Below are 13182 nucleotides of genomic sequence, written 5' to 3'. Positions count from 1 at the left end.
TTTTTATTAACAACCGAATCGCAGCAGGTGAGATCCTGTTTATTTTTTATGGTCTGTAGCTCAAATCCTGCTTAACTAAAAATTAGACACAAGAAGAGTATTAATGGACAATGTTGTGAGGCTCTGGTGGAATTTCTTTGTAAACTGAAGAGTTATAGAGGATACACAGTTGTGTATCGCCTCTTTTTACACTTATAAAAAAGAACATTCCAATGTTAATAAGACACAGAAGATATTAATAAGGTAGTGCTTTCGGGCTCACGTGGGTATGCAGCTGAAATGTCGCTGTTTAAATGAATGAGAAATTAGATTGCTTATAAATCTAATCACTTATTCTACATAAACACAATGCAATTGCTCTCTGAAAATGCTCTCGCCAAGTGAAATAAAAACAGGTTTTGATAGTTAATACCCACTTTTTATGTGTGAAACACGGGTGATTTTTCTTCCTCCTGATCAGCTTAGAAATCTGTGTATGCTGTAAGGTTTTACTTCTTAATTAAACGTTTAAAATACACGTTTCAAATAGAAAAAAATCATATTCTGTTGTCTTCCTGGTATGTAGAACAGATCAGCAGGTCTTTTTGCCCCCAATCAGAGGGGTGTCAGATGGTGTCAGCCAATCACTATTCTGAAGCTGTGCCATTATTTCTGGTATACACACACCCCAGAATTCTCTCGCATAGTTGAAATCATTTTCATTTTTAGAAATTATTTAACGCTCGGTTAAAAGCAAGGGAGATTATGTCTGTTATAGTGGACAAAAACAAGAGTTTGCTGCGGCATTATTGGAAACACAATTTTAGCAACAAATTGCCTGCGTTATATCCTAGAAGACACAGACCTGTGCCAGTGGGAGCATGCCTGGAGTGTAAAAGAAAATGGCTGACGAACTAGGGGTTGGACAGTTTCCAAGTGCTTGTACAATTGATGGAAATGTTCAAATAAATGTGATAAAGAAATAACGTAAAAATCATTTATTCCTTTATCATATTGGCTAGCTAATGTCCTCTTTGCTAGTTACTTGTGGCTGTATTTCTGTGTTGCGTAGCAACAAGTGACTATATTCTCAGGCGGAGGAACGTAAACATCTTAATTTTCGTGTTAAATAATTTTTTTAAATTAAAATTATGATACAGCAATCGCATATTTGGGGACCGTTTCATAAAACTTTCATGCTTAAAATGTTTAGGGAGAAATGAAAGACTGGTGTGTATTTTTTCTTTAAACTACCAAGACCAGCCATATACAGTACAGTTTACATACAGTATTATGTTTATGTTCCAAAATTAATATTGTTTATGACCTTCAGATGCATTATGCTCCTCTTCTTTTTATGCTCAGCTGCTAAAATTTTCCTTTAGTTGTAAAATTCCATAAAAATATTAAATACTAAGCACATTAAAACATGCACAGTAAAGAGATTAAATGATTAAATCTTTCCACGACCGACCAACGCACCACGAGTGCCCCCGTCGGTCATTTTGGCCAGCCAATCACCTACTGTGGTATGACACGTTATGACCCGTTATGACATAGTGAGTTGCCTGCAGTACGGTTTTATACCGCACACTTTGAATGGCTGCATCTGTATGTATTTAGCTGGTTGTATCAGGGTATTAATATATTAATATATCAGGGTAATAATAGTATTTAATATATCACAGTTGTAGCGGCAATGCTTATTAATAAGTCAGAATTAAGTGTTGCTGTGCATTCCTAAGTGAGGTCCCATCTCTCTTTCTCAAGCTATTCACGCAGTTCTGATTGAAGGTGTTTTCTCTCACCTTCAATCAGAGCAGCTAAGGAGCAGCTCCCAAATGGGGATGCGCCCAGCTTTACTTGGCTATCATGATTAATGGCCATTCCTGGCACCTATCTGTCTGAGTCTTGTGAACATCTGGATCGCAGTCCTAGATGTCAGAGGTCATTGTTACTCATCTCTCACCTTGACCAACCAATCAGGAACCTGCAGGGTGTGGTAACCACATGTGGGTCTGAAATGCCGATAATTTTTCAAGCAATCATCACCTTTCTTGGTTCTGGTTTAAAAGATACTGCACAGCTCAGAAACTTAGCTATTTTCACATCCTTAGACAATCAGGTGATGGCCAGTGTTGACTTCATGTATTACCTCACAAGTAACAGTGAATGGGTTGCTTGCTCAAACTTTTAAAAAAAAGCGAGCAGCAGGACGTAGTCAATCTACAAACATAGAAGAACAGGGGACTGCTGACATTAAATGTTACAGGTGTGGACTAACAACGCACAAAGCAGACAAATGCAGAACACGAACAGCAAAATTTCTACATTGTAAGAAAACTGGACATTATGCATGAGTGTGTAGAAACAAAGACAGTTCCCAAAAAGAGATAAAAATGGTGATAGGTACAGGAAGTGGAAGAAACTTCTTTGGAGTAGAACTGTTCAAGAAAGTGTTTGCACACAGAACTAAACTTAAGCAGACTAATAAAAAAATGTATGTCTATGAGAAAATTAACCCATTTCAGTGTGTTGGTTACTTTGAGGAAAATGTAATAAAGGACAAAGTCTATGTAATTGAAGGAAATGTAGAAGACATGTTGGGAACAAAATCATGTTTTGATCTGAAGATTCTCGTTGTAGGTGACACTGTCAATGTAGTTTACCAGTCTAACCAGTTAAGTGGTTAGCACAGGAATATGAGTCACTCTTTAAAGGTTTAGGACAGATCAAGGGTTACAGTCACAAGATTACAGTAGATAAGAAAGATCCGTCAATAGCTCAAAGTCTGAGATAAGTATCCAATCTGATGATAGGACCTGTTAATCAGGAACTAGATACGATGCTAGATAATGGAATTACTGAAGAAGTGAATGGTGCAGAATGGTAATACCTAAAAAAGACACCAAGGATGTGAGACTGTGTGTGGATCTGCAAGAAGTGAATAAAGCAGTTACCAGAGAGAGACATCCAGTACCAACAGTTTGCAGCATATTGCAAGCAGTGCAAGAAGCCACAGTTTTTCCAAAGTTAAATGCTCGAAAAGGGTTCTGGCAAGTTGAGTTGCCCCAGAATCAAGAGACCTGACTACCTTTATTACACACAGGTGTTGCTACCATTTCAGAAAAGTTCCTTTAGGCTTGTCTAGTGCCCCAGAGGCCTGTCAGAAGGGTATGGACTCGACATTATTTGCAACGGCAGGTGTTGAATGGTATATGGATGGTGATGTAGTACATGTGGAAAATGAAGAACAACTAGGAAAGAGGCTCAGGCAAGCATACCAAAGATTTCAAAACAGAGGCTTAACTTAAAAAAAAAAGATAAGTGTATTCAGAATCACCAGGTAGAGCTCTCAGGGAGTTAACTCAATACTGAGCAGCAAGAAGCGGGTAGGAGAGGCTTAAATACTGCAGCCTGCCACAGGTTAGGGTGTCTGATGTTGAGTTAACACGTGCGGCGGCGCTTGTAATTATCGCTCTGCTGCTGGCACTGATTAGTTCTCTTGGGAGCTGGTCTGGGCAGGTTGGTGGTCGTGACAGTTACATGCAAATAGAACGTGAAGACCTGGATTGTAATTGGCCAGTGGAACATTTTAGGACATATTTATGGATAGGAAAGTTCACACTTCAAACAGATCATAAATCCCTCATTTACATGTTCAATTTCAAAAAGGCAACATTGTTACCACCCAGGATACAAAACTTGGATTGAGATTATAGCCATATGATTACAAAATTGAACACATAGTAGGGAAAACCAATGTCGCAGACTCATTGTTACGTCTTCTTTTACCAGACACAAAAGACAATGGTTATGTAGAAACCTATGTTTATATAGAGTGATTTAATCAGCACTTATGAACTGCATGGAGAGATCAGTGTGATCATGGCTGTCTGAGGTGAAATGAGAAACTTTGGGCTTGGAGAAATCTTTAATCTTCACAGCCCTAACATGTTCTCTGAAGCGGTCTCCTAGTCTCCTTCTCGTTTCCCCAACATAGATAGCTGGGCATTGTTTGCAAGAGATAAAGTAAATGAGGTTGTTGGAGGTACAGGATGTCATCTGGGTGATCCAGAATTGACCCGAGGGGCCCTGAATGAGCGTGTTGTTAGATATGTATTTGCAGGTGATGCAGGGAGTTCTGTTGCAGGGGAAGGTGCCTGGTGGGTATGAGTGCCATCAAGGAAGCTGTGAACAAGAAGTTTATGTAGACTGGTTGGTCGGAAGTAAGAAATGATTGGGCGGTCAGAAAAAAAAGTACCGATGGAGGGATCGTCCTGTAAAATGGAGTAGTTGTTAATAATGGTCCTGAGGGTAAAAAATTGTTAGGGTGGTTGGGAGGCACCAAAGGAATGCAGTTGTGAGACAGGGAGTTCCTAATCAAATTGATGATCCAAGGGCTGTTTTTGGCCCGGGTGACGGCCGTATCGATAACATGGGTGGGGTATCCTCTGTTGATGAAAAAAGAATGCATTTTGAGTGCTTGGTTCTGGAAATCCATGGTGTCACTGCAGAGTCGATGTTGTCACGACCACCAGCCAGCAGAGATCAACGCATAAGTGCGCTAATCAGTACCAGCAGCGTGTTACTATTAACAAGCGCCGCCGCACGAGTTAACACACCTGCAATTGCTCTACCGTGCACGCCGGGTTATTTATACGATTCTAACCTACTTCCCGTTGCTCAGTATTGAGTTCACTTCTTGTTGCTCTGCCTAGCGTTTCTTACCCTTTTGCCTTCCTGGAATTCTGTCTACCCCTTTTGCCTTCGGACTTTGGATCTCGTCTCGCCCCTTGGATTGTTTGCTATCTGTGCCTATTTCGGATTTGATCCTGCAGCTCTCTTTTCGACCACGATTCTGTCTCACATTTTGGATTGTTCGCCACCAGTGCCTTTACCGGATCTCGACCTACCTTACGCCTTCGGACTACGACACATCTCCTGGTTTTGCTCTGTACGCTTACTTACCTCCCTATGACTCCTGCATCTGCATCCGATCCTTTTCACCTCTACAGAGCAGCGTTACAGATGTAGCCTGAGGAACTGTGAAAAAGGTGTGAGTTTTTGGTGTGAGTGGGGTGAAAAAGCTGTACAGGAGATAGTTGTGTGAATCTATGAGTTTGTAATAGAACGACGTAGAGAGTCGGGGATGGTTAATAGATAAATTTATGTCTAGAAATGGAAGACTTGTGGAAGATATGTTAACTGCATATTTAAGGGACGGGTGAGAGTTAGTGTATTGATGCAGGAAGTGCTCTAGCTGGTAATAAGAGCATGTAGCACCACCGACGCAGTCATCAATGTATCATTTGTAGAGGTAAGGGACAAAGTCAGTATAGGAAGCAATGAAACATTCTTCTGTCCAGCCAACAAAAATATTGGCAGAGCTAGGTTCCATCCTGGTGCCCATGGCGACTTCACTAACCTGCTGATAAAAAAGGTTATTAAATGAGAATGCCTTGAGTGTGAGAACCAATTCCGCAAGACGCACTAGAGTGTGGGTGGGTGGGTCAGGCACTTTGTCTAGCATGAGGGCTGTAAGACCATCACTGTAGGGAATGACGGTGTAGAGAGACGTGATATCCATGGTAAAAATGTAGCATTCTGGACCCTGAAATTGGAAATCATGGAAAAGTTGGAGGGCAAGGTTAGTGTCCTTGATATATGAGGGAAGCATTTCAACCAGCAGTCTCATAAGTATGCCGAGAAAAGCAGAGATGAGTGTGTTGGACAACTGCATGCTGAGACAATGGGGCATCCAGGGTGTCAGTTTCTGGATTTTGGGAAGGAGATAGAATTGTGATACCTGGGGATGTTTGATGATGGGATTTCTCCTTGGGTGAAAATTTCTCCTTGGGAGAGAAATTCAGGCACTCCAATCTTTCAGCAAAAGGGATGATATTGTCATCAAACCATCGGACAAAGGAGGAGCTGTTGTGGTGTGGCAAAAAGCCTTGTACATTAAGGAAGCCTCCAGACAATTGACCGATACTTCTGCCTACCATCCTCTCCAACAGGATCCTATCACTGACTACCAGAAGGAAGTGGTATCCATTATCTCTCTTCTTATCAGCAACCAAGAGTTCCCCCAGGAGGCGAATTGTTTCATCGTCTAATTCTATCTTCTTCCCAAAATCCACAAATGCGACACCCCTGGATGCCCTATTGCCTCAGCATGCAATTGGCGGACCACACTCATCTCATATCTATTGTTGTATCAGTCATATCTTCAGCCACAGTTATTAGAGAGCTGATGAACATCTTTGCACGATTTGGTTATCCACTAGAGGTAGTAACAGATAATTGCAAACAATTTGTAAGACAATATTTTGAATAATTTGAATCATGTGGAATTAAACACGTCCGTGCATTGCCTTACTATCTGATAAGTAATGGCAAAATGTAAAGATTTCACAGATTCCTGAGAAAGGCCTTAAGAGCAGCTGCAATGGAAGGAGGAGATCCCTAAGCTTTTTCTGGCATATCGATCAACACCTCACAGGGCATCTGGTGAAACCCCCACCTAATCTTATCTTTGGACTAAACTACCAAACGTGGAAAAGAAAGAAGACGAAGGGCTGATGGACATTCAAAAGACAAAAGATATCATAGACATCATGAGGAGTACACACAAAAAATGAAATTGTTTGCAGACCAGACACATCGATAAAGGGATCACAATTTTTATTCTCTGCTTGAAGTTTGATTAAATTGAATGTCAACTCATCTGTCCCTGAACAAAAGTAGTGACGTCTCATGTTCATTCAGGTTGAACAGGCTCACTTAGGAAATTTAAACTAAGGAAAACTTAGCGAAACCACTGTCTGTTTTTTCAAAGCTTGGTACTATAAAATAAATTTCATCTAGTCTGTTCCAGTACAAAAATGACAGTACGAGGAACATAACATCTTAATTCATGTTAAACAGAATAGATTCAGGTAATCAACTTGACAATACCTCAAAACTTTTTTCCTCAAAACTTCATGTGAAAAAATAATAACTTTATGTCAGCACTTTTTATCTAGAATACATATGAATCTAAAGTGGCCTAATGATTTTTAATAGAAAATATTAAGTTTTAACACTGTAAAAAAGTTTAGTTTTAATAACTCATAAATATTTTATTATCCATGGCAGCTTCACTCTGCTTTGATAGTTTAGAACATTAAACATCACCATTCTGCGAGGAATTTAGGGTAATTCCCTTCAGCGAAGTCTGCATACAGATGCAGTTATTGAAAACGAGCAGGCGATACCGCATTATTTTGCGGTGCGCTTGACGCAGCCTACCGCGAGTTACTGTAAATTCTTGTATAGTACCTCATAATACCACGTGGTACTGCAAGTAAAATAATAGTATCCGGAATTTCCTCAATGTGGAGCTAATAAAGCTCAACCTCTCATGTTTGAGCTGTCGCCACCAAAGTCTTTAACGAAGATATTACTAATAGTATTAATAATGAATGACAAGCTGTAAACTCAAAGTATTGCCCTGGTCCACATTCTTTTTTTCATTGACCGTCTTTGTAAAAGTAACACCACAGCATTTCGCAATCATGCATTTGTTTCAAATCATGCAAAGTACAGTAATTTTTGAGAATCTCCGATTCACCATGCCTTTCACATGCTCATACAAGAGATTGATTTAGGAACATAAACATATTACTGTATGCAAACTGTACTGTATACAGTATGTATATGTATATTTAATGTCTTTACTGTACCCGTTTAAGTATTGAATATTTATATGGAATTTTACCACTGAAGAGAAATCTTAGTAGCTGAGCATAAAAAGAATAGGAGCATATAACGTGTGTGAATGCCATAAACGATATTAATTTTGGAACATAAACATACAGTTTGGCTGGTCTCGGTACTTTAAAGAAAAAATACACACCAGTATTTCATTTCTCCCTAAACATTTTAAGCATCGAAGTCTTTAACGTGATACCGGAGTCAACAAGCATACTTTTAGAATTTGATTAAAAGGGAATATAATATGGAATCACGTATCTAAAGAAATTAATAACAATATAATTATATTCATGTACCGTAACACAAGAATAGTACACACTGTACAATATCTGTAGATACTGTTTCTGTAAAGCTTTTTCAACACTCATCATGTGACCTTGCCAGTGGCGCTGTGGGCTAGGTTCCCGACTAATACATCATACATTGGGTGTTCGAATCCAGTTGGAGCCATGACTTTTTTTTTTTAACAAACATTTCTTTGAAAAAATAAAATAGGGTTAGTGTTAGGGTTACTGTCAAACTTTAAATCAACAATTGATTTAAGGACGATCTGTCAAAGTGCAATGAAATACAATATTGTTTTTGTTGTTATTGTTGTTTTTATCCTGTAAAGCATTTTGAGAAGCCACCTTTAAAGGCGCTATATAAAAGCGCTGATTCTTATGGAATGTGTTTTCTTTCTTCTTTTTTTAATAATGGAATAAACGTATTACTTGATTCTTATGGATGCCCGATTCCGCCGGGGATTAAAAAAAAAAAACCCAAAGCGTTTTACAGGATAAAAACAATAACAACAATACTGTTAGGCTGGGCAAACGATTTTTAATTTTTTTTAAAAATAAATAAAAAATAAGATATAATGAAGTGTTCTGGCTTAGACATTAACGAAGAGCATAACGAAAGCCATAAAGGTCATAAACAATATTAATTTTGGAACATCATTATGTAAAATGTATGTTGCTGTTATTGGTATTTTAAAGAAAAAATACTGTAAAAGCCTGGGTTCGGTAAAATGTTTCAGGCATTCATGTGAAGGACAACAGAGCTTTCACTGGCCGATTATCAAACTTTATTGATAAAACAGAAACAAAAACTATCCGACCAAACCAGAAAAAGAAAAAAAGAATCAAGAATAATGGACACAGCGCGACCCCTGCATTCTCTCCTCATGTACAGCATTTGAGCTTTAAATTTAAACTGTGTATTACAGCATGTTAATCATCAGTCATTAAAAAGTTGGTAGATTTTATGAAAGCAAGATTGCTCAGTTTTGCAAAAGTAAACAACCTACCATAAATATTTATAATTATGCAGAAATATTTTATGCATCAAAGCCTTTACCGAAAATATTACTAATAGTATTAATAATGAATGACTTTGCACAAGCTGTAAACTCAAAGTATTACGCTGGTCCACATTCTTTCTAACCATCATTTTAAACGAAAATACTTTTAGTTTTTTCTTTGACAAACAACACAGCATTTCGTTGCTCTAACTAACGAGGACAGGACATTAGCTAGCCAATACGATAAAGGAATGACTTTTTTTTGCTAATTTCTTTAGCATATTTGTACAAGCACTTGGAATCTGTCCAAGCCATACTTTGTCAGACATTTTCTTTTACTGCAACGGACATAAAAACTCCCTTGCTTTTAACAGAGCGTTTCATAATTTCTAACTACGAAAATTATTTAAACTGCGACACTTATCATTCAACCAGAGCTCAAAATATCACAAGGATCCTCAAGAGCACATCAAAGACTGTATTAAAAGATATTTGTATCAGATACATGAGAATCCAGGCTTTTTTATCTACGCCTTCTTTTCCATATACCAGATATTATGGAACCACTTCAGAAGAGTGTCAGCCAGTCAGATTCCAGGAATCGGTACTTTAAAGAAAAAATACACACCAGTATTTCATTTCTCCCTAAACATTTTAAGCATCGAAGTCTTTAACTAACATGTGAAATAGCATGTAAAAAAGTGGTAGTTTTAAACTTTTCTGCTAATATAAAATGGAATCGCGTATCTAAAGAAATTAATAACGATATGATTATAGTCATGTACTGCGACAGGGCTGTGTAGGGCTGTTTCACCTCTCTCTTCATGCGACTTCCCCAGTAGCCTACTGGTCCATGTGCCTGATTACTAACCTAAAGGTTGTGTGTTCAAATCCAGCCGGCACCACGACTTTTCTTTTAACAAATATTTCTTTGAAAAAATAGAATAGCAATATTATGGACAATTAATTGACTTTTATATTTCTAAATATCACAACATGATCGAATTTAAGTCATTTTTGAAATCAATGAATAGTCACCTTCTTCCCTTCTGACAAGGGTCCCTGCTTCTGCTTCCTGCTTCTATTGTGTGTGTGTGGGTTGGGGATCCCTTTAGATCTCCCTTCAGATTTAAAATGGTTATTAATCATATCTTTGGTGTAGCATCTTATCAGTGCAGCTGATCTTTTGGTGCCTGGGTCAACTATCACAAAGCTTTAGAGAACTTAACATTTCTATTATCAACAAATTGTAAATACGATGTTTACATTGGCATTATTAATTTTTCACATGGGTGTATAGAGGATTGTCACCTGTCACTGACAGTAGACCCCCCCTCTTAGGCTGCGCACATGATCTTTTAAATTTTTATAGAGAAATGGAGGCTGTACAGTATGCGTTACAATATAAACATTAATATTGATTTAAATTGCGTTTTGATTTAAATCGCAAACGCGTGTTTAATTATATGTGTTTTAATTATAATCAGACAAATGCAACATAAATTGATACAGTATCTTTGTCTTCTAAGTATCTTAATAAACTTTCAGCATAGCTTTCTCCCCATTTAGATTGATTTTTCTTGGGATTTTGGGATCAAACGTGGAAAGATTAGATTGTAATCATTTTTATTTTTTAAATACGTTTTAGAAAAGTGTAATCTATACTAAAAAGATGTACACCACCTGCTATATAGATACATATTGTAATACTTTCGGGTCAGGATAGGAAGGACACAAGAACTCAGACTTGCGGAGTTAAAGGAAGTGAAAGCCTTTATTTTTCTTCTCCATCACCACCTGCTAGCCCGGCTCTCCCGCGCCCCCGCCCGCCAACAGTGCGAGCCTACACACCGCCTGCGAGCCCGAGAGAGAGAGAAGAGAGACAGAGAAAGACCCAGGGGTGCAGAAGCAGGGAACTATTTACAAGGAAAACGGATACCTCCCCAGACTGTACGCCCGCTTCACTGTGGGACAGCTGCACTGGTCAATGGCCTTCCTAAACCCCACCCTGACCATTTTCACACCTGTCCTGCTCTTCCCCAAGCACCCCAGCCGGGCGCTCTTCGGCCTCTGCCCGGGGCGAATGTATATTTAAATATTTAGACCCGGCGCGGCACCAAGAGAGTGTCTGCATTTATAACTTAGTTTTTAAAATTAGTCACGCAATACGAAGCATCTCTTTTTACTTTTAAGTCCCTTAATTATCATTAAGCACAGCTTTCTCACCACTTAGATTACTTTTTGATACCATCCTTAGACAAAGCAGAAACTTCTTGTATTTTCAGATGACATACAAGTGGAAAGATTACAGATTTGAATTCTTTAATTTGGTTACGTCTAATTAAGTCTTTAATTTTGTTACGTTATACGTTTTAGGAACGTTTCATCTATACAAACACCACAAAACTATTCTCGATTGTATTGCTGAATGTTATGTTACACTTACAGTAGTTCACTGTTTTAAATACATCTAATTAAGAAAGTTAGGTGTAAGCATAAACTAATAGTAATCAATAATATTGAATTTAGCACCGTAATAAGTTGTTGCACTTTCCCCCGCATCTTGTAAAAATATATTTTCATTGTTCAAATATACATTAAACCTGACTATCATATAATAAGTTAAATACAAAACCAAAGAAAACACAGGGTAAAATTTAATTTAAATATTTTGTTAACAATGTTAACTGTTTATAAATAATAAAATGTATTAACTAAAGAGTAGGATGGCACAGTTATTAGTATGCTTTTTGTTTTGTTTCTTTTTCATAAATACAACAGTAGTACCTGATGTTTCAGTGGCTTTCAAAATTAAATTATGCATGCAATCCTGTGAACTGGCCTGTGATACTGGCTATGTAATACCCTGCATTGTGGAACAATAGTTTATTTTAAAGGATAGAGAAAGCACAGGAAACAGGCAGTAAGATTGATCAGATTAGTATGAAAAGCCATTTAGCAAAGAGGGAATGAGAAGAGTGAACAACTAGTATACTTGAGATCTTTTTTTCTCAAACAGGGAAAATCTGATCATGTTTCTCTATAACAATAATAAAAAACTTTATTTTACATATCACCTTTAAAAATGGCATCTCAAAGCAATGAGAAACAGTTAAAACTGTGTAAAAACAGTTAAAAGGACCACAGATTACAAAGTAAATACCCAGACAAACGCAAACGCGTTTTTAATAAAATGCTTTTATTCATTCAGCAGAGAGAGAGAGATAGAGACATCCAGCAGAGAGAGACACACACACCGGTTTTCATTGACAAAAAGTAATTGTTTTTTTTACATTCCTCTTGTCTAACAGGAATGTTTTGTTTGTGGACAGACTGTCCACAAACGTGAGACTGTCTTTCTCAGACTCACATTCCCGAATGTCCCCAGCCCCGGTCAACAATCCTAGGAAGAACATGAAACAGACTGTTAATAAAATTGTTGCAATTTTGTTCGGTCAGTTCTTCCTCCCAGAATTTATAGATTGCATCGATCAGTTCCTGCTTTGTGATGGGCTTAGCAGTTTTCCGAACATAGTCTTTCAGCGAATGCCAAACCATCTCTATCGGATTTAGATCTGGGGATTCGGCTGGAGTTTTCACCCAGTTCACTCCTTCTGCTACAAGCCTCGCCCTTGCTGCTGTGTGTTTCGGATCGTTGTCTTGAAAGAGACGGTGCCTTGATCCAAAGTGCTCCCTGATATATGGGGCAGCATGCTGTTTCACCATGGCTTCCTCGAAGAATTCACGATCCATAATTCCTTCGAAAATTAGAAGTGGTCCCGGGCCTCTTCTAGATATACCCCCAAGACGTGAACCTTCAGTGGATGTTTAGGCTTTGGCTTGTCCACATATCTCCCCTTTTTACAAAATGACATTGTTGAAAACTGTTCCAGAGCCACTGTTGTTTCGCCAGTGAAAAGCACATCCTGAAATGCCTCCCCCTGTTCAATCCATTGGAGCGCTTGTTTGAGTCTTTCCTCTTTGTTTTTTAGCCTTATCATGTGTTGGTTTTTCTGTATCTCCATCCAAGCCTCCTGTGTACTCTTCTTATCGATGTCAGGCTAACGGTCGCACCGAGGTCAGTCCATAGCCGTCTTTGGACTTGCATCGCCGGTAGCTCATCATTTTCATCATTCAGTTTGTCAATAGCTCGCACAATA

This window comes from Lepisosteus platostomus, chromosome 2 (genome assembly GCF_059453375.1).
Source record: "Lepisosteus platostomus isolate fLepPlt1 chromosome 2, fLepPlt1.hap1, whole genome shotgun sequence".
Classification (NCBI taxonomy): Eukaryota; Metazoa; Chordata; class Actinopteri; order Semionotiformes; family Lepisosteidae; genus Lepisosteus; species Lepisosteus platostomus.
This window is presented reverse-complemented; position numbering follows the sequence as displayed.